This window comes from Pinus tabuliformis, chromosome 7 (genome assembly GCF_031772625.1).
Source record: "Pinus tabuliformis cultivar Carrire ecotype Pingquan chromosome 7, CPIR1, whole genome shotgun sequence".
NCBI lineage: Eukaryota > Viridiplantae > Streptophyta > Pinopsida > Pinales > Pinaceae > Pinus > Pinus tabuliformis.
This window is the reverse complement of record NC_142293.1, coordinates 1,218,626,163-1,218,650,344: the sequence shown is the minus strand read 5'-3', so window position 1 is coordinate 1,218,650,344 and position 24,182 is coordinate 1,218,626,163.

Below are 24,182 nucleotides of genomic sequence, written 5' to 3'. Positions count from 1 at the left end.
TCCTTATCCTTCTTGTGCTCAGGTTCCTCCTTCATTCATATCTAGATCTGCATCATAACCCAATCACCAGTATTCCAGATCTAGAACAATATCATATATTCAATAAATCAGATAGTTCCTTGTCACATGATCTCCTTCCTCTTTTATAGTTTTAGGGCTTCCACAATACCACGGTCCAAAACCATAATAAACCAATACCAAGGGCCCAAAACCTGGGGTCAACACTTCTAACGAGATACCATGGTCCAAAACCATAGGTTCAAATTCCAAGGACTAACAACCATGGACCAAAAATAAGTTTCCCACCATGTACGCGCTTTTTTGTGCATAAAAGTGCGTGTTTATGCATACGCGACTTCTGAACGTATACCCCACATGTATACGCGTCTTCGGCAAGGTGAACCTGCGTATACAAGATTTCCTTCATTCTGAGCGCCTGAACTGAGATCTGACACCAAAGTGAGTTTCCATCAAGGACAACACCTGTACCATCGGGCCACACCTGTTCCAAAATGCCAACAATATATTCAGTGCTTGGTTGTTTGATTATGATGTCTATTTGGTGTTTGAGTGTTTTGTGCCTAGTTGATTTATTTAACGTGGTATGTTTGCAAGTTGGTTGAATGTTTGATGAATTTCATAATATGAGTATGAGTTCCAATGATATTTCTTTAAGATGGTTTTACTAACACATACGTGTTAAGACAGTTGATATGTAATTGAGTGTAATAGGTGATAGTTGTAGCATTATGTCTAATGACTATGAATTGACTATGGATTATGACATGATTGTTTGTAAAAGTTGACCTCAAATTGATAGATATGATTGTCTTGATATTTGGAACATGTGGTTGACGTGTGAGAAGTTGCACGGAATATGCTTAGTATTATCATGACGAGGTAATAATTGATGTGTTTATATAACAAACAGTTCGGTGATGTGGCAGTACATAGTAAGCCTAGATTGCAGTAAGGCAAAAAGGGTAAAAGAAAGGAATTCCTTTGGCTATGTGTTGATGATGATGGACCCTCCAACATTTAGGGGATCACCCTGGTATGAATTCCCAACTAGACCTCACACCATTTGGTGTGGGAGTCCCATCCAGTATGATGGCCCGATTGCCATTATCTTAAATATTTGCCTCAACTCTAGCTTGTTAGCATAGGAGAGTGGTCTACTTTGTCTTCAAGAAGTGAAGTTCGCGTGCTTGGTCATTGTAAGTGTCACTTGTGTCAATGTTTCTTTCACTGTAGGGGGAGAGGGTGGGAGTGAATCCCAAGTCAGTTGCGAGGAAGCCCCAATTCTGCTAGGAACACACAACACAATAGGACGTGCACAACTTCCAGAGGAACAGTCCACACAGATGCGGCAGTCACAACACACAAGGGAAGATAACACGTACAACACTCAGCGGATGATTCCACGTGAGTGCAATTGTTTTTATAGCAAGTTTTAGGTGAAAGGTATGTCTGATGTCTAGGGAGGTAGCCACCACGGGAAAGATAGCATTAACGGAATATACAACACATTTTCATTAATAGATTATGTATTACAACAAGTGAATGAGTTCAAGTGTTAAACACAGGTTAAAGCAACATGCATTACAAGTGTTCAAGAATAGTCTTACAATAGTTACAATACATGTGTGAAAATGTGTTGTCTTGTTAGCGGGCTTCTGAATTAAGCGAAAGTTCCAAGACACTTCGTTACACCATACATCACTGACCCCATGAGCATGGCATTGGAGCCACTACTTACTCCTCAAAGAAAATATTACAGACTCTCTTGGCTTTGTGGGAGGAGCCAGGGTGAAAATTCCTCTACATGTACAAATGAGGGGGTATTTATAGCCAAAGGGTGAAACTGACCCTCGTGGTTGTTCGACTACCCTCATGATTGTTTGAATTCCATGAATTTTTTACTTTACATGACTCTTTTTACAACAAGTGGGTCTCTTGGACTTCCACGTTACATTACATTAATAGATAGTATGGCCCACAGTAGAGATGTGGATGACATGACTCGACATGATAGTGCAGGTACATTTGTCCTGCTGCTAGTGTGCATGTCGAGTCGTAGTGTTGTTAGGTGATGAATGTCCTCATGGTGTGTCACAACTTCACCTCTGCATGGCAAAGTGCATGGAGTATTCAATGGTCGTTGGTTCGCTTGATGTTTCTTTTTCATGTTGCTCCTTACTTGTATGTTGGAAGGTTTGGAAAGTTCGTCTGTTCGTGAAAGATGCATGTTCATCCATTCATCCATCTATGAGCACATATTGCATGTTTGCTCATTCATCCGTCTGTGAGCACATATTGCATGTTTGAATGCATTGTTTGTTCGTTTGTTGGTGAACCTATCCTTATGCATGTGCCCCCAAGTTCATCCCATTCTTCATCATGCCATGTTTGTTTGTGTACATGTTCCCACAGTCACTCATGACGAGACAACATCAAATCCAAAAACTCCTAGTCTACCATGATACATGATCATTTTAGATGCAGGTGACCAAGAGAGGTAACAAGGTTGCGAGGCGGGATGGAGGCTCCGAGCACTGCTGATGAAAATTTTGCAAGAGTCACTCAGTGATGAAGATGGGAAATCTAGATCGACATTGACTGCCTGCGGGGTCTAGATCAGTTGGAGGAAAAAACTGCATAGTCTTTTGGAGGAACAGTCTAGGTTGTAGGAAGGTTGGGAAGGCAAAATATGTGCAGTTTCTGGAACGAGTGGGTAGTAGGAGCCTGGAAGCCAACACTCTGCAATTTCTGGAGGGAACTAGCAGCTAGCTGCCGAGACACTGGCAGCAAAAACTGCGCAATTCCTAGAGCGAACTGGGAGTCTACTGCTGGGTCATTGGCAGCAAAAACTACACAATTCCTTAGGGGTACTAGAAATCATCTGATGGAGCTTGGTAGCAAAAACTATGCAATTCTTGGAGGGAACTAGCAGTCAGCTGCAGGGAGCTACTGCCATGAAAAATTGCGTTGATGCTGGGAGGTTGGCTTGCTTATCACCTCTACACAGTTTCTAAGTTGAGCGGACTGTTGTGCAGTAGAGGGCTTGCTCATGAAAACTGTGCAATTTTCTTGGTGAGAAGCCAATCGACCGTTGGGAAGATTGACTGGAAAAACTACGCAATTTTCTGAGGGAGACAGGGATGGGCGTTGGGTGTCTATCTGGGCTGTCTGCACAATTTTCGCAACCAACGGAGCGGACAAGTTCTGCAGCCTCTGCACAATTTTTGAGGGGAGTGAGTCCCAAGGTGGGTGCCGGGTAAAACTCTCTGATTGACCAACATGAAGCTGATTGATTTTCTTACGGGTCGCGCAGCTTGAAATGACTTGCTTGGTGCTTATGCGTTGTTTTGGGTGACAGTTGATCGAGTCAATAGCGGGGAGATGGTCCAACTGTTAGAGGGGAGTCTGGTAATCAGAACTTCAGCAAAATTGTTAAGTGTGCAAACGAGTGAAAGATGCATATGTGATCCTGCAAACACACACTTACATGACTTGACGACGAGACAATTCAAACCATCCAGACACACATGTTCAACATGATTGACTGACGGTATAAGCGTCAAGTGCGACACTTGTGATTGATCGTTGGTCAATCGTGACGATGTTTGCACGGCAGTGAATGTGACCCCATGTGTGAGTGCGATAGATGTTTTCATAGTGAACTCAACATGTACAGATGAAGCGAAGACCTTGAGCATGACCAGAACATGATCGCAAGCATGATATTGACATCAACATGCAAAAACTTGGATGAAATAAACAAGCAAGGCGGATGTAAAGACTCACACGGGCTCAAGCAGTGAACCCAAGTGTGTGCAGTCATCAAGTGAAACTCTCAAGGAAAGCTTCAAAATTGGGTGCAGGCCAAAATTTTGGAGGGTGGTTGTAGCCGCTACAACACTCTACGTGATCTAGGTGGCTCTAGAGACACACACAGGACAAAGAGGACTTAGGAAAGCTCAAAAATCAAAGATTTTAGATTATTCTCGAACCAAGACCATAGAATAGATATCGTCGTCCTAATCACAGCAGTGTGAACGGTTCGTCAAACCAAGTCCGTATGCGAAAGTTAGAAGCAGTCAAAGTTGGGTTGACTTTTTGCTAAGTGGGTAGGCTTAAGGAGGCCACAATCTGGATAGAACCCGGCCACCAGATTCCAGCCAACCTGGGCCAGATTTCAAGTGAATTTTTGGCCTGATTAAAAAGACTCCTTTGGCTTAAAAACGAAATTTTTAAAAATGGTCCATATTTCTTTTTGTAACCAAAAAAATATATAAAAAAATGGGTGGCGGGCCACCAACCCACCACCCAAACTCAAATCCGCACAAAGCTTAAACTTGGTGAAGGGGAAGGCCACGACCCCTGGTCCCCTCCCGTGGAACTGACCGCAATCTTACACCAAAAAAAAAACAATGTTATATATGGTCCACCGAGCCCTCCAAACTGTCGCGCCCCAACTAATATTAATGCACAGTATTAACGGGTGACCACTCGACCCCTCCTCAACTAATGCCTAATATTACCAATGTGCCACAATCAACTCATTGGTTAATCCGCCAAATTTTTTATATAAAATTAGCATTTTCCCAGTGCACCATGATGGAGGAACTAAGAGCGGGCACAGAAAACGAAGCAATTAATTTTTAATGAATTTTTTAATGTAGGTGGAGCCATGACTAAGCGTAATTTCCAAGAGGGTGAAATTTTTGCAGTGTCCAAATTGGACAAGTTTTATGTCGATCTTACACCTCTCAGAGACACGAACCCAATGGCACGGTCAGTTTCCTCATCTGAGCAGCCGATTTGCAGAGAACCCGGAGGAGGGAATCTTTTAGGAATCTAGGGGGAATATAGGAGGAATCTAAAAGATTCCTTGAGCCCTAGATTCTCAATTTCTCAGAATTCAAAAATTAGACAGATGATTTTGCACTATTCGACGTCACAAATCTGATGGTGCATTCAGATTGTTCATTTGCTCATTTTATTTTCCAACCACCTTTCTAAGTGGAATGCAGGTGTCAACATTTATGTGTGAGCAACCATTTCCATGCGATTGATTTCGTGAGATCGATGGCACGAAACGCTTCAGCAGTTTGACATCTGCTTCTTCAAATGGCCCCTAGTTGTGAGGTATATGCAATGTGTTCATGTACTTATTTTGCCATGCATTGTGTTGCACAAATCCCTATTTGATGTTGATGAGGGATCTTGTTTCTTACTTGTCACATGATTCCTGCTTGATGTGATGCAAAATCATCTGTGTGATGTACTTGCTATTATGATTCATCATGTTGTGTTTTGAGATCCCTTTGTTGTATGCTGATGGGGTACTTATGTTGTCATCATGTATATTTGCCTTGAGATCCCTATTATTCCATGTTGGCGAGATGATCATCGTGCATGAGTTTTGTGTCATACTGATAGGAGTCTTTTGACTGAGATTTCATGTAGTGGAACATCTCTTGGCACCACTCCTACATGAGGGCATTTTCCTTGTATGATAGCGACATTATATCTATGTACATCATCACTATTGACAGCACTTAATGCAGCGGCCTACACCATCTTGACATCAGGGCCTAAAGATGTAGTCCCTCCTAGACGAACTCCGTTATCAACGACTTATGTTTTTATGTTGCTGATGATTGACATGTTCCTCTTCTTTATAGCTTGCACATGTATTCATTTATGTTTCTTTTAAAAATGCAATTTAACACATCATGAAAGTAAAAGGTCTTGTAAGGTTCCTTTGTCACACCCGGACCTGGATCAAGTGGTATCAAAGTATTGTTTGCGTTGATGTGAATTGCAGCGTGAACAATGGAACGTGTGGTGATAGAGGATGAAAAAGCGATGTAGGAGACCAAGTTCAAAAATTCCAAAAGGGTAGAAATCAAGTATGAAATTCTATAGAAAGAGACAGAGGAAAAGGAGTGATTGCATCTTTAGTTTCAAGCCACAGAAGAGGCCCTGGAAGAACTGAAGCACAAAAAACATAATCTTGAAACAAAGAACGTTGAATTGAAGATGTGTGTACAAGAAGAGAGAGAGGAGAAACAGAGTTTGTTATGACAGCTGCAAGAAAAGGACAAGGCCCTGGAAAAGCTGCAGTGAGACCCATGTGAGGTAAAAAGTAGTCTCTAAATTCATGTATGTTTCCTGATGATGATTTCGTTGTTTTCGAAAATCATACCACAGGAATTGGCTCTGAACTATTGAAGAAAATGGGGTATGAAGGAAAAGGCTTGGGCGTCAATGGCCAAGGTATTATCAACGCCATTAAAGTGGAGGAATTACCCCATCATATAGGATCTGGGTATGTCAAAAAATAAGTTGGGGAATGCACCGAGACAACAAGCGAACCATCAACAATAGATGATGAGCAACCATCATCAGTTCTTTCCAAATCGACAGAGGAGGTAAAAGATGTTTATTTTCTTTCAGTTTCATTGTCAAATAGTATGATTTATGTTGGAGATTTGGAGATCCCAATTACAGGGACAAACATGAGGCTCCTTACCAAGACGAGGAACGAGGAGGAGGAAAAACTTGGCGTTAATAACCAAGGCATAACTCAACCATTGGAGATTGTGCAAAGACCTCAATTTGTAGGCTCGAGATACAATAAAGGAGAATGCTCGAAGGTGTCAGATTCATCCAAGACATCGTTGAAATCATCAAGGAAAGAGAATGATGGGAACACATCCCCATCATCCCATGGCAGTTTCCATTGCAGGGAAAGCGCTGAGGCAACTTCTCATCGCCATACTTACACCAGAGATAGCAATGAAAGACATAACCACTTTCGACATGCGAATGTTCATTTCAATTATGATCATGTTTTTAATGATGAACATAAAACATGGCATCAAAAAAAATGTACCTTTTGTGGATTACATAACCATACATTTTCTAAGTGTTGGAAAAGAATGGCAACACACAAAAGGATGAGGCGTGAAATACCCTCTCAACAACAGGTAAAGAAACATGTTAAACAGATCTCGAGGAAGAACACCTATTGCAATCATTGTGACATAAGTGGTCATAAAAGAGCCACATGTTGGAAGCTCCATCCAGAGCAGCGCCTTAAAGACAAGGTGTCAGTGCATGAACCAGGTGAAGCAATTGTTCGACCATCGAATGTGCCACAAGGAGGTGACCCATTCACCTTGATAAGTGAAAAATGGTTTCTAGATATGTTAGCATTTCATGGTTGTGCTTTTATAAATCATTTGTTGCATTTTAAAATGTAAAAGTGATGATGTGTTTTCATCACTTGTTCAGCAACAATTATGTCTAGTCTTATTTTGAGTTGCATGGTAAACTATGAAAGTGATGTCGTGTTTCCATCACTTGTCAAAGCATATAGTGTCTGGCCTTATCTTTGTAAATCATGTGTTGCAGTGATGATGTGTTTTTCCATCACTTGTTGAAGCAACAATGATATGTTGGCCTTATTTTCGTAGTTGGAGTGTTTCATCAATCTTGATGTAAACTTGACCACCGAGTATGTGTTATAAACTCGTGGCAAGTGTGGGACACTTGGGTCATTATTTGGTCATGAAATTTAAGCATGTAATTTGTGAAACAATGTATTATAGGTTTCAGAAGTAGCAGGTGTCGGCTCATCACTTAAGGCTCTGAAGAACAAAGGTGAAGGAGATGGAAGTGAGACCTTTCAGGATGCTTGTGATGCAGACAAGGTACAGAGAAGTTGCAGGGTATTCTTCATGCTTTTGGAGGACCAAAATCTCCTCAGTGGGGAGGATTGATCCAGATGGCTCCAGAGACACACATAGGACAAAGAGGACTTAGGAAAGCTCAAAAATAAAAGTTTTTGGATTATTCTTGAACCAAGACCAGAGTGTATATCTCGTCGTCTTGATCACGGTGGTGTGAACGGTTCGTCAAACCAAGTCTGTATGCGAAAGTTAGAAGCAGTCAAAGTTGGGTTGACTTTTTGCTGACTGGGTAGGCTTAAGGAGGCCATAATTTGGACAAACCCGGCCACTGGATTCCAGCCAACCTGGGCCAGATTCTAGGTGAATTTTTGGCCTCGTTAGAAAGACTCCTTCGGCTTAAAAATGACATTTTTAAAAATGGCCCATCTTTGTTTTTATAACAAAAAATAATATATATAAAAAATGGGTGGTAGGCCACCAACTCGCCACCCCAACTAAACTCCGCACATAGCATAAACTTGGTGGAGGGGCATGGCACAACCCCCAGCCCTCTCCCGCAAAACTAACCACAATCTTACACCAAAAAAAAAAACAATGTTATATATGGCCCGCCGAGCCCTCCAAACCATCACGCCCCAACTAATATTAATGCACAGTATTATTGGGGTGGGCACGGGCCACCTCCAGTGGACCCCACCCACACCCCCAAACTCCACATATACCATATCATGCGGGGCTAGTGGGGGTCGAACTTTCCTAGCCCATGTGGCCAGCCCCCAAGCGGGCAACCCCATAAAGGATGGTACCACCATAAAGAACAGTACATGAAAATCGTAAAGCGACCACCGAAATTTAATGCACCCAGACCTCAAATAATTAATGGGTTTGTTGTTAATGCAGAAGGCATGGGGCAGGCCACCTAATGCGGACTCGACCCCCTTTTTAGATACATTTTAGTTTCTAGAACCATAACGTGTATAAAAAAGGAGGGGCAGGGTTTGACCACCCAACTCCTCCTTAACTAATGCCTAATATTGCCAATGTACCACAACCAACTCATTGGTTAATCCGCCACATTTTTTATGTAAACTCAGCATTTTCCCAGTGTGCCAGGATGGAGGAACCAGGAGCGGGCATGGAAAATGAAGCAGCGAATTTTTAATGAATCTTTTAATGCAGGTGGAACCATGACTGAGAAAAATTTCCAGGAGGGTGAAATTTTTGCACTGTCCAAATTGGACAACTTTTATGTCTATCTTACACCTCTCAGCAACACAAACCCAATGGAGTAGTTAGTTTCCTACTCTGAGCAGCCAATTTGTAGAGGACAAGGAGGAGGGAATCTTTGAGGAATCTAGGGGGAATATAGGGGGAATCTAAAAGATTCCTTGAGCCCTAGATTCTCAATTTCTCATAATTCAAAAATTGGATAGTCGATTTTGCACTATTTGACGTCACAAATCTGATGGTGCATTCAAATTGTTCATTTGCTCATTTTATTTTCTAACCACTTTTCTAAGTGGAATGCAGGTGTCAGCATTTATGTGCAAGCAACCATTTCCATGGGATTGATGCCATGAGATCGATGGCACGAAAAGCTTCAACAGTTTGACATCCACTTCTTCAGATGGCCCCTGGTTGTGAGGTATATGCAATGTTTTCATGTACTTATTTTTCCATGCATTGTGCTGCACAAATCCATGTTTGATGTTGATGAGGGATCTTATTTCTTACTTGTCTCATGATTCCTACTTGATGTGATGCAGAATCATCTGTGTGATGTACTTGTTGTTATGATGTGTTATGTTGTGTTTTTAGATCCCTTTGTTCTATGTTGATGGGGTACTCATGTTGTCGTCATGTATGTTTGCCTTGAGATCCCTTTTATGCCATGTTGGTGGGATGATCAGCATGCATGAGTTTTGTGCCATACTAATAGGAGTCTTTTGACTGAGAGTTCCTGTAGTGGAACATATCTTGGCGCCACTCCTGCGTGAGGTAAGTTTCCTTCTATGATAGCAACATTACCTCTATGTACATCATCACTATTGACAGCACTTAATGCAGCAACCTACACCATCTTGACATCGGGACCCGGAGACGTAGTCCCTCTTGGACGAACTCGGTTATCAATGGCTTATGTTTTTATGTCACTGATGATTGACATGTTCCTCTTCGTTACAGCATGCACATGTATTCATTTATGTTTCTTTTAAAAATTCAATTTAACACATCACGAAAGTAAAAGGTCTTGGAAGGGTCCTTTGTCACACCCGGACCTGGATCACTGCGACACACTAGTAGAACTCCAACTTCTCTGTTTTGGTTCATTGATAGCATAGGGCCTTGGTCTTTCGGGCAGTATTGAATTATTGTGCGGGTTACTTCAACTTCCCCACTTACCCCATGGACATACATGGTTCACCTTTTGCCAACTCAATCAAACACAATCAAAATTTTCACTTGATCACAGTGTTTCGAATCCAAGAAGGGTAGTTTAGCTCACGAATTGAAAATTTTCAAAGTATAAGTTTTCATCTCTAGTGTTGCTCCAATGACAGTAGGCCTGGACAGTACCCCGATGGAGTCATGCAGGAACACACGCATTGCTCCACTACCAGTGCGCCTAGTCAGTACCTTGGTGGAGTTGTATGCTTCACCTCTCTGTGTAGGTAGTCTTTCTCTTCTTTCACCTTTATATTTTTTCAAGAGGATTGTGCATAGGCACTTATTTATTTTTGGGATGGAAGAGGTATCCCGACTTATTGAGATCAGAAGAGGTTGTTCCTTCATAGGAGCATGTAATACCTCTGACATAGGTTTGTTCATTTAGATTTTCCCCTTCTCCATTTCTACTAGTTGGATGAGCTTGAACACATAGGGCAGAAGGCTGAGTACAGGCATGGGGCTTCTTAGTGTGGACACAGGTTCATGGTTGGACCAAAACTTCACTTGAAAACTACTCATATTTTCCATCAAGACTTCATCAGCTGAAGGTTATAACCAAGCACATAGAATACAGACACAAGACTGGCCAAGTACTGCAGTGTCACAAGTATCTTCAAATTTCAACCACATCCTCTATTCAAAATCCAAAACATACTAGTTGGTAGCACTTATTTCCGAAAACAAAATAGTAAGGTATTAAGCAACTCAACAAATGAAAACAAAAATAGTAAGTGAAACAACCAAATGAAAATAAAGACAATAAGCAAGGAAAATAAAATGAAACAACAAGCAACAAACAGACTATGTACATGGCACAGGGCACAGCGCGGCCTACTGGAAGTAGTGCTTGAGGTCTTGGCCATTGATAGGGAGGTTCTCAATCCTCCCGTCAAGTGATTGCAGGCGACATTTGTGTGTGCCAAGCTTCTCACGGACTAGTATAAGGCCACCAGGTTCTGCTACCAGAACCTGGTGGTATTCTAAAAGACCTTTAAGTGAAAATGACACTACTTCTTCATATATTGTGTGAAACATAGGCTTTAATGATGGCAAGAGGTGGTTGTTTTTATTCCAAAAGTGGTTTAAGTTTCTTAAATCAATGCATAAGTGAATTTCCCAAGATTTATTATGTGTGGAGCTTAAATTAGAAACCCATGTATGATGACGAACTTTGTAAGTAATTCAAACAATGTCCAAAATCTTAGTCAATTTTTTCTATATAAGGAGTTCAAACAAAATATTTGTTTTACCTGGCTTTTGCTATAATGGCTTGGCTCCTCCTTTCGCGTGTCGTAGGTACCTAGGTCATATTCTACCCACACAGACACATCCTGATACTATTTGATCAAGAGGTCAAAAGCTTGTCGCTGCTGCGGTGTGCAATTTGTACCGAGACTAATTATCTTTGGATCATGATTGGTTACCAGGTTGCTTTGTTCGTTTGTAGCGGTGGACCTATGGGTTCTGTTGTTTCTTGGCCCTTGATAGAAGTTCTGCAAATCATAGACCTTGTTGAGAGAAACCACACCCTTAGGGATGGGGTTTCCTTTATTGACATGAGCTGCAGTTTTTAGGGGTTGCTCGTGCTCATATTCATCAGTTGTTGTGCCCTTGAAAGCGTCAACACTGTTCACAGGGTGCAGTACCACTTTATGTTCGACCACGTTGATGTTGATGGCCCTTTGTAAGCCCAACATGAGTGCCTTGTACTCGGCAATGTTTTTTATGCACTCGAACTTCACGAAGATTGAAATCATGCATTTTATATTGTTTTGGGTGACTGAGATATACCCAATTCTTGAGCCATCATGTGTCTTTGATCCATCAAAATCCATGGTGCACAGCTTGTCTATACATAGACCATTTGACATGCTAGTATTGTCGTTACTATTGTTGCTACTATTATTGCTACTGTTGGTACAATGCACTGTACATGTTTCATTAGCATTAGTTGGTTAAGGAAGGAGTCCCAATTGTGTGTCTAGTGGGGTTGGATCTGGCTATGTAAAATAACACCCCGATGTTGTTTCTAGGAGGCAGTTGCCAGACATGAGTTCTGCGAAGGCTGACAGTTCATTATCACCATTAAGGGGTTCATATACCTCTCAGACAATACCCAAATTTGGTTGCATTTTCCCTTGTACGAAAGCCACATTTGGGACCAATCTGTAGCAAAATATTCATCCAGGTTGTTGGACCAGTCTCCACTGAGTAGTAGACTGTATGCTTCAGGTATGTCCACACTAGTATGTTGATGCATTGGTGGACTTGACTGTCATGAGATAGTTGAATGATCAGGCCTCGCAATTCACCAATGGCTAGTACCAATGTTCGATCATGTTGGATGATTCACGCAGATGTCTCGCTCCATTGTGCATTGATATTTTTCACAATGGAGAGTGGCATGACGTTGGCGGCCACACCAGAATCAACCAAGAAGTTGTGAACATTGTAGTTAAAAATTTCAAATGATAGCAGGAATGGAGGGAAACCTAAGTTTGCTTCTTCCATCCGGAGTGTGTTGAGCATAGTGGAAAGTGATCTAGGAGGTGTGCTTGCTCCCTTGCTGGTAGAGGCTACGTTGTCCGTTGTTGTCAGTCCCAATGCGTGCAGCAGGATGTCTCGCTAACTCTGGATCTTAGCTAACTCGAACAAACTAATGTTCACTCGATTTTTCTTCATGTCATCTATAATGTTGTAGTCCAAAGATGGTAGGCTCATCGAGGTGTCCGGGGTAGGACTGATGTTTATGTTATCCAACAGACTGTTCTACGTTTTGCTGCTCATGGAGGTACTCTTGTCCGCCACTGTCTTCCCGAACTTGTTCTTTGTTTTCTTCTTTGGGGCGGTTAGTGGATCAGCCTTCCTTAATAGCAATCTCATATTTTCTTGTGTTTCCCCAAGTGTAAGGGGAGCCCCTTTACTCCAAATATTGTAATGATCATTTTTCTTTTGGGGTTGCTTCTCAGTGTTCATCTTCGGCATTACTTGCGAGCACTAATATGCATTCACCACATGCCCAAAACTTGATGCTTCATTAGGTGCAACCTATTCATCATCATTAGTGTCTTCCGGCTACTCCTGCATATTTCTTTCTGCATCAAGTGTATGACTGCATACAGAGCTTGTGACTCGCTTCCATTTCGAACAAGAGTTCTCATGGTGATGTTCTTCATGGAATAAATAGAACTTACGATATGCACATTGTTTGACCTGGAACACAGATTTCTATGTAGTTTTTGGAGCAAACTATTTGCTGCCTGATGAGCCACTTCCCTGTCTCTGCCTGGGCAGATAGCTGCTTGCAACTGTGTCCATTTTCCATTTTTTGAGCTCGGACACTTCCATAGTCAAGTTCTTGACGAGGCGAGTGAGGGTTTCAATATCAATTGCTTCCTTATCTGTACCCTTGCTCGCCATCGCTTGGTACTTCCTACTTGCATCTTTGGATTCCTTTGCTGATTCGTCATCCTTGATGACTCCAATTGTGCACAGGCCTTTCTCAACAGCAATAGCCTCTTCGCAGTTTTCCAAAAGTGTTGGTTTCGCAGCTCGTTTGATGAATCGCATAATGTTGGTTGACAGTGTGGATGTGTAGTAATCAACAATTATGGAGTCATGAGGTTTAGTGTCTGCTATAAATTTGTTCAATATGCGTGTAAACCTCTGATTGAAATATTTTACCTTCTCTTTTCCCTCCATCTTCAAGCTTCCCAATTCTTCGAGTAGCATGGTTGGGGTCTTGTCATCAGCAAACTTTTCAAGGAACATGGATTTGAATGCAGCCCAATTCTGTATGGAGTTTAGTGGAAGGTTCTGCTACCATGTAGCTGCATGACCGTCCAAGGTACATGGAAATAATCTACATGCTACGTCGTCATATCGTAGCTCAAGGGTCTGCAGCTGTAGATAGAAGTTGTCCAAGTGATCTTCTACCTTCACCGTGTGGTCAGTGTTAAACTTCATGTTCATTCTCTACACTCACTTTGGCATCTTGTGCGAGACACCCAGGAGAGCCAATGGTCCTTAAGTCATCCATTCCAGATTTGGGTCAGACATCTCTTCTTCTTCTTCGTCCTCTTTCTCTCTTTCAGAATCTGATGGTTCCGACTCTAAGTCCGTTGGTTTGTCTCCACCTCCGCCTCCTATACCGGAGTCTGATCCCAAGATCACAAGAGTGTCTCGTTCCCCTTGGCAGAAGACCGAAGGTTCCTCTCCATATTTAATAGCTTTTGCCAGACCTTCAAGTGTGGAAAGGATTACTTCTTCCACCGATGATACAACAACTCCTGTAGGAGTGGCTTCTGCCTTTCTTGATGCATATGGAAGATGTTGTATCCCTGGGATCAGTCTGACAACTTTCGTGAACTGGCGAGTGATGGGACGGATGGAGCGAAGTTGATACAGAATCTCATGTTCAGTCTTGGGAGGTGATGAGTAACCAACTGCAGAGTTCCGCGTAGGTGAGAGGGAGTGCGAGTTACTCCCTTGACCAGATGGTTGATGAATGAGTGTGAGAGGATGTTCAGCCATAGACAACTAGTTTCCCTCCTTCTAGCACCAGAAATGTTAGCTGTGTTGGACCCATCAACATTCAGGGAATGACCTCGATATGAAGTCCCAAATAGACCTCACACCATTTGGTGTGGGAGTCCCATCCAGTATGATGGCCCGATTTCCATTCTCTTAAAGATTTTCCTCAACTCTTTCTTGTCAGCATAGGAGAGTGGTCTGCTTTGTCTTCAAGAAGTGAGGTTTCCGTGCCTGGTGATTGTAAGTGTCACTTGTGTTAATGGTTCTTTCACTATAGGGGGAGAGAGTGGGAGTGAGTCCCAAGTCAGTTGGGAAGAAACCCCAACTCTCCTAGGAACACACAACACAACAGCACGTGCACATCTTCTTTAGGAACAGTCCACATGGATGCGGTAGTCACAACACACAAGGGAAGATAACACATACAACACTTAGCGGATGAGTCTTTGCAAGTGCAACAATTGTTATAGCAAGTTTTATTTGAAAGGTCTGTCTGAGGTCTGGGAGGTAGCCATCATGGGCAGGACAGTGTTAACAACATATACAACACATTTTCATTAATAGATTATGTATTACAACAAGTGAATGAGTTCAAGTGTTAAACACAGGTTAAAGAAACATGCATTACAAGTGTTCAAGATTAGTCTTATAACAGTTACATTACATGTGTGAAAACGTTTTGGCCTATTAGCAGGCTTCTGAATGAAGCAAAAGTTCGAAGACACATCATGACACCATACATTACTAACCCCATGGGCGGGGCGTTGGAGCCACTACTTACTCCTCAAAGAAAATATTACAGACTCTCTTGGCTATGTGGGAGGAGCTGAGGTGAAAGGTCCTCTGCATGTACAAATGAGGGGGTATTTATAGCCAAAGGGTGAAACTGACCCTCGTGGTTGTTCGACTACCCTCATGACTATTTGACTTCCATGACTTTTCGACTTTACATGACTCTTTGTACAACAAGTGGGTCTCTTGGACTTCCACGTTACATTACATTGATAGATAGTATGACCCATAGTAGAGATGTGGATGACAAGGCTCGTGACATGACTCAACATGACAGTGCAGGTACATTTGTGTTGTTGCTAGTGTGCATGTCAAGCTACAGTGCTACTGGGTGAAGGATGTACTCATTGTGTGTCATTGCTTCACCTCTACATGGCAAAGTGCGCGAGTATTCAATGGTCGTTGGTTCACTTGATGTTGCTTTTGCATGTTGCTCCTTTCTTGTATGATGGAAGTTTTGATGGGTTTGTCTGTTCGCGAAAGGTGCATGTTCATACATTCGTCCGTTTTTGAGCACATATTGCATGTTTTTCTTCCGTCCGTCTGTGAACACATCTTTACATGATCATTTGTTCACAAGCACATCTCTTTGCATGCATCATTTGTTCGTTTGTTGGTGAACCTGTCTTTCTACATGTACTCCCTTCGTTCATCCCATTCGTTGTCGCATCATGTTTGTTTGTGTACTTGTTCATGCAGTCACTCACGATGAGACGACATCAAATCCAAAACCTCCTAGTCTACCATGATACATTATCATTTCGAATGCAGGTGACCGGGAGAGGAAACAAGGTTGTGAGGCGGGATGGAGGCTCTGGGCACTGCTAATGAAAATTGTGCAAGAGTCGCTGGGTGATGAAGATGTGCAAGCCAGATCAATAGGGACTATCTGTGGGGTCTGGCTCAGCTGGAGGAAAAAACTGTGTAGTTTTTGGGAGGAACAGTCTGGGATGCAAGAAGGCTGGGCAGGAAAACTCTGTGTAGTTTCCAGAATGAGCAGGCAATGGGAGCTTGGCATCCAAAGTTGCGCAATTCCTAGAGGGAACTAGCAGCTGCTTGTCGGGAAATTAGCAGCAAAAACTGCAAAATTCCTGGGGGAACTGGCAGTCTACTACTGGGTCACTTAGAGAAAAAACTCCACAATTCCTAAGGGGAACTAGCAATGAGCTGTTGGAGCTTGGCAGCAAAAACTCCACAATTCTTGGAGGGAACTCGCAGTCATCTATCGAGAGCTACTCGCAAGAAAAACTATGATGATGCTCAAAGGCTAGCCTATTGATCTCCTCTGTGTAGTTTCTGAGTTGAGAAAACTGCTAGGTAGCAGAGGGCCTTCTCATGAAAATTGCACAATTTTCTTGGTAAGCAGTTGTTCGACCATCAGGTCGACTGGTTGGAAAAACTGCACAATTTTCTGAGGGAGACAGGGACGGGCACTGGTTGACTGTTCGACCTGTCTACGCAATTTTCCCAGCCAGCGGAGTGGGAAGGTCTATAGCCTCTACACAATTTTTAAGGGGAGTGAGTCCTGGGGTGGTTACCGAGTCAAACTCTCTGGTTGACCAAGATGAAGCTGATTGATTTGCTTGTGGGCAACGTAGCTTGAAATGACTTTCTTGGTGCTTCTGTGCCATTCTGTGTGACAGTCGATTGAGCCAACAGCGGGGTGATGGTCCAACTTCTAGAGGGGAGTCTGGTCGTCAAAACTTCAACAAAATGACTAAGTGTGTGAACGAGTGAAAGATGCATATGTGATCCTGCAAACACACACTTACATGACTCGATGACGAGACGACTCAAACCATCCAGACACACATGTTCAACATGACTGACCGACGGTGCAAACGACACGCACGACACTTGTGATTGATCATTGGTCGATCGTGACGATGCTTGCGTGATGTGAATGTTACCCCGTGTTTGAGTATGACAGATGTTTTCATAGCGAACACAACATGTACACATGAAGCAAAGACCTTGACCTTGACTAGAACATGATCACAAGCATGATATTGACATCAACATGCAAAAACTTGGATGAAATAAACAAGCAAGGCAGATGCAAAGACTCACACGGGCTCAGGGAGTGAACCTGAGTGTGTGCAGTCATCAAGTGAAACTATCAAGGGAGGCTCTGAAATTAGGTGTGAGCCAAAATTTTGGAGGGTGGTTGTAACTGCTACAAAACTATGTTTGGAAACCCTAATACCGAATGAATGAGTGCTTTGCATATAGGGAGTCTTCTTAACCTTGGTTTTGTTTGAAGTTATGTGGATATGTGATAGATTCATGAACATGTACTTGACAGGTATATTAGCTAGTCTTTAGTTACAGGTGTGTCTGTCAAAGGATTGGAGTCTCCTGAGAGATGGTGTGGATGTGTTTAGTTGCAAGAAACATTCTTGGCACAAAAAGGTAAGGTAACAGATGTATTGTTATGTTTATTTATACACTAATAGTTATGTTTTTATGGAAATATGATGCAAGGGACTGCATGGTAAAGAGAGGTTTCCATGAAATCTTGAAGAAAGCTCTAGTTGAGTTTCCTTGGGAAACATGGGGATTGAGTCATGGTGTTTGTTGTTAGTCTTGTGCTTTTGGTGTTTTTTTTTCTTGCACTTGATTTACATATTTATTTATGTCTAGAGTGTGGCCCTACCACTTCGTTTGCGATGTCATGTTGTTATTGGTTTTCATGGTTTTCTTCTTATTGTTGTTTCCATTCTTGCCTTTTATGTTTGAGTTTGGGGAATTGGTTGGGAAAGAGGAAAAGTTAATGGAGCTCAGGGAGAGCTATGTGGTACCCAACAGGTAATGTAAGATACGGATGAAGCCCATTGTATGAGTAAGTGCAGCGTAAGGTAAGACTATGACAGTCGGTTGGATTGGTTGGGTTCATTGTGGTAAATGGACGATGACAGAACAATCATGGAAAGGTAATCAAGAAAAGTTAAAGGAAATGGATCTAAGGTGTCAGATGTCTTAGCTATGTTGGGACTATTGTTCTCAATATTGCACGTGTTGCATGAATAAATAAATTTCTCTTAACCTTGACCTTACAATCTGGAAATTTTGTTGTAATCATGATTATGTTGATGTTTATATATGTATACATGTAAGCGTGTATGTATGTCATGTCATGAATCATGATTATTTTATGCTAATGTTTATATGTACAAATGTATGTATGTATGACGTTGACTGACGAGGTCATTATTATTTTAGAATGTATGTAGGTGTACATGTATCTATGTCACTATCTAATAGGGTCATCAGGAATCATTCTTGTGGAGGAATGATTGCTTACGCAGGCAAATGACATGAAGAGGTTCATGGTCTATGAGGAATCAAGTGGGAAGAGTAGTCATGAAAAACATATGAGGTCAGTATCATGTGAATATGAATTTATATTTTATGCTTGCATTATGCCCATGCTTATGTTATGGACAGGTTATACCAAGGGATACATCAGCAAAGTGAAAGCAGTGTGGTCTACGACATGCTGGGACAAGCACGGGTAAGACACTAGAAGCAAGGTTGCTTTGTAAAGAGTTAGTGTGGTTTTGGATGTGTGGTATGACTGTTGTGCATATGTCGTATATGTTGTACTTGTTCCACCTCTGATGTTATGTGCATGTGATGTGGTGAATATTTAGTGTTTGTACATGTTAATTATGTAATGTTATGTACATGGTGTAGTACAAATAGTGTTGTATGAATGTTGCATATTCAGTGCTAGGTATAGATGGTGTTATGTACATGTTGGATATGCAGTATTGTGTACATAATGTATTGTGTGCATGATGGATATGCGGTGTTGTGTGCATATGGTGTTGTGCACATGTTGGATATGTAGTGTTGTGTACAGATCATATTATGTACATGTTGGAAATGAAGTGTTATGTACAAGTGGTTTTGCATGCTTGTTGTACATGTGGTGCTATATACATATGGTGTGGTGTGCATGATTGTACAAGTGGCGATGTGTTCACATGGTGTTCTGCACATGTTTTACAAGTGGTGTTTTGTACATGCCTTGCATGTTCTGTTGTGTACATGTGATATTGCGTACATGTCATGTGTGTGGTACTGTGCACATGTGGTATTATGTACACATTTTATAGTGGTACAATGTACATATGGAATTATGTACACGTTGTGTAGGTGGTGTCGTGTACATGTGATGTTGTGCACACGTTGTGCAAGTGGTGCTTGGTACATGTGGTATGGTGTACGTGTGGTATTGAGTGCATGTCGTACATGTTGTGTTATGGGTGTGTAGTACTATGTATGTGCATTGTGTAGTCATGGTATCGTGACATATGCATTCATTATGTTGCACTTTAGATATGTATTTATGTTATGTTGTACATCAGGTGTAGGTGCATGTACTGTGTTGTACACCAGATGTAAACGTATGCATTGTGTTGTGTTGTACACTGGGTGTAGGTGTATGAGTTGTGTTGTATACCAGGTTTATGTGTATGCATTTTGTGGTGTCACATGTTGTGTGTGAATAAATTTCTTTTTATGTACATTGTGCACGTATATGTATGTACATTTAGTGTAGGTGTATGTGTTGTATATCAGGTATAGGTGCATGCATTGCATGGTGTTGTATGGTGTGTATGGTGTGTATGGTTGTATGTGTGTGATGCACACTATGTGTATGTGCATATGGTTGAGGAGAAGGCACTAGGTGTTTTTCGGGTGTGGCAACCGATCCATTGTGTGTACAAAAGAACAAAGATAAAAGTAAGGATCAATGAAGGATAAATATCGGTATTGTATTTCAGTTTTACTATGTATATGATTTATGATTTTGGTCTATGATGAATACATGTGACCTATGATTTTGGTTTATGATGGCTACGTGTGATTTATGATTTTGATGGTTATGTTTTGAGCTAACATGATGTGATATGTTTATACATGTTGATTTGGTCAAATATGCAAGTTTCACTTGTTGTGACAGGAAGCGAACAGGATTTCATGTACCTTATTGACGAGCTACCAATGAGGTATGATTTGAAGTTATTTCAATTTATTTTGAATCTAATGGAAGTTATGTTCTTGGTATGGGAGGCACGGAAATGCCTAGTTGGGTGGTTAAAATCAACTGCAAGAATCAGAAGCAGCAGTGAAAAGAATTGGAATATGTAGTAGTATGTTGGTAAAGCACTTCAAGAACAGGGCTACTATGCGACACCAGTACCCAATTGTGTCCATTGATTTCCATGAGCATGCTATGACCGGTATGATGGTTTTGAGGCAGGTATATGCCTTGGTTTTTGTATCTTTTGATGCGAGGAAGCCTTGCCAAGGGATGGACTACCCAGGACGGGGGTGCGAGCGGAACTTGGAAGGTTAGTGACTGCACGGAAGGGTTGACCAGATTGCCCAAGGGACTATGTAGTAGAGAAGGGAAGGACATGGATGGATTTGTTTTGGTCATGAGCATTTCCAGATGGAACCATATGCACATTGGGAGTGCACCCTAGAACAATGAGTCGGTAACTTCTCGTTGAAAGGATAAGTGGCACAGGATTGTAGTGTTGGACAATGGATGCAACTTTAACTATGGAAGTAGATTTTGTACTTCCTAGGAAGGAGGTGAATCCCAGTACTACTTTGAGGGTGGAGGTGTGAGTCTCTGGATTCCCTTGTTGATTGATACTGGCATCGTATCCTTTATTATTGGTTTCGCATATGTGTATATGTGATTATTGTATATATTGTAATGAGTTATGTTATAAAGCTCCACTATGAGGTATGTTGTCATGTTGTCATGATGTTTTGTTTTAGCAGATGGTCATTATAAATACTGCAATGAACTATGTTATAAAGCTCCATGGGTAGTATGTTTTGTTTTCAGTAGTCTTGTTGGTTATAGGTGTCATTGAACACCGAGGACGGTGTTCCCCCAGGGGGTAGGGTTCTATAATAACTCTCATGAAAATTTCATGTAAAACTATATAAATACCAAGGATGATGGGACATGTATTCCAAGTTGAATGGTGCGCAAGACATCCTAGTGGGTGTTCATTTGGGTGTTTATGGCTAAGGAAATTGGCAAAGGCAATGGCTAAGGCATTAAAGAGGCAAAAAGGTATTTTGGCACATTTATTTATGAAAATAATGGAAATTAGGAGAAAAGGAAGGTGAAATGCCACATGTTGAATGTGAGGAGGAAATTGAAGGAAAATAATGGAAAATGAAGAAAATAAAGGCCTCATTAATAAAAGGCTTACGAGGATCAATGGGCAAGATTTGGTCAGTTTAGCTTTGGAGCTCTTTCATTATTCTCTCTCTCTCTCTCATACTCTTGGACACTTAGAGTTTTCTTGGAGCACTTTGGCATTGCAAAAAGAAAGGCAAAGAAGGTAAGAGGAAGCAAAGATCAAGCAGGGAATGGTAGGATCAAGCAGCTATAGCAGACTTCATTGCAGGTATCGACTTGCATGTGTATTTTCCTTGCTATATTTTGCATGCATGGGATTGCATGTGGTTCTTTCATACCATGGCATGGGTTTTTCTAGGTGTGAAATCATTTTCAGCCTAGCCTTGCCATTTCCTGATAGCTTTTATGAGATGGGTTCTCTCATTCAGTTTATGTGGGATGGTCGGATTGGATTCAAAGTTGAGTGGGGTGGATATCGGAATTGAAAAACACATGGTGGTAGTGGTACCTAAACCGGATTGATCATGCATGAAGCCACTGGCTTAGTAGCCCTTACACTGGAGTGTAGGTTGCGGTAAAGTCAAATTGTGTGCCTCGGTGAAGCAAAGAATCCTTTCCGGTGAATGGCGGGATATACGGTAAAGCCAAGAGGTGAAATTTCTCTCTACTGGTCCTAGTGATTCCGATATGGAATACACGGTAAAGCCTGGAGAGTATGTCTCGGTGTGGGGCCTAGTGATCCCTGGATCGGACTGCGAATGCTCAGTAAAGCCTGAGAGATTAGGAGGCACTGAATGTCCTCACAGTGTAGGTGGAGAACTCGAGTGGAATCCATATTGATTGGTGTTTTTGATGTGTTATATGAGTCCCATATTCATGCTTGGAATATGGCACGAGGGTGATTGGCTGAAGAGAGATTTGGCTAAGCCAATCTATGGTTGATTGGAACGTGTTAGTCCTATCACCGGTTGGTTCATTGCATTGATTAATGAGAAATTCATTTCATTAATTTTCATGTGTAAATGTACTAGTGTATATATGGATTTTGATGGCTGATATGTTTATTGTATTTATGTTCCTATAATGTTGGTTATATGTACCTTTTATGGTAGCAACTATATTTGGCTCTCAGCATGTTTTTACTTGTACTTGAATGGATATTGTATCTATGACCTAATAAGTGATAAGGCAGCAAATGACATGAGGAAACAATGGTTCATGGTGATTTGCAAATAAGTAAGAGATCCCTACACTTAATTATGTTGGTTACACCTATAGGTTACATGTTGACAATATGTTTTATGAAATGCATGTCATGGCTAGTAGGGGTTTGGTTAAGATCTTGATCAATTATTTACTTTTGCATCATTTTTTCCCTGTACTTTACCTGATTCTGAGCTTTCATTCCATTCTGGGCAGTGGCCTGGGCTCTAAGCCTGAAAAAGTGGCTTAATTCCCAGGGTTGTTGGCACAGAACTGGCAAGTTTGGTCCACAGTCACTAGAAAGAAGGCCTATGAGAGTGAATTTATGATTTGATTTAGAAATTTAGATGCTTGTGCTAAGATCCTCCTCATATTAGAAACAAAATGATTTCATTGTGCTTAAGGATTCATGGAATTTTGCAAGTGAAATGAAGAGATTTTATGTTAATTTTATGAACAATTTACCATAAATATGAGACTGAACAATTAAGCATAAACATGTACAAAACAACATCAAAAACAAATTACAAGAAGAACATGATAAATGAGTTCACCCCTCCTAGGCTACATCTCCTTCTTTCATTTTCCAATGGCTGGGGCCTCTCTATTATGCTCAAAAGTGTAAAACGATGTGTTTACATTGCTCAAATGTCTCTGCAACCTACTCCAATGAGTTCATAATGTCCAAAAATGGCTATATGGCCTCTTTTTGCATCCAATTTAGTGGAAAACTAAAGAAGTTATGACCTCTCCTAGTTTTCCCACTATTTTCTCCACAACTTGCTCCAAATCTAGCATGATCCTATGAATTAGCTCCAAAAAAGTGCTAACTGAGTGAAAATTTCACTGCATGGTAGTCCATAATCTATCGGTACTGACTTTCCTATTGCAAATCACAATCGGCAAAAACCCAGCAGCCTTATGGTCTGTGAATGCGGAGGGGTGATGTGTGATTGCAATATGGCAGACCTGATAGTACTATTAATTGTAACCCTTAGTTGCATTGCATCTGCGATCCTTTCACAAATCGTAATTGGTGGAGAACCAACAGGTAACATAATGCGAGACTCTGCCTTCTATGATGTGTGATTGCGATCTATGATTGTGATTATCACATCGCAACCTGGGTATGCTGGGGGCTGATTTCTGTAGCTCCTTCGTTGTTGTGAAGTGCGATTGTGATTTATCGCATCACAACCCTAACTTGCTTGGGGTTAATTCTTTAACACAAGGACCTTTGTCTTTTTCAAAATGTGATTTAAAAAATACGGGGGCCAATGGCGGCCTTCCACTTGGCGCTTCCCCATTTACTGAAGGGCCTTGCC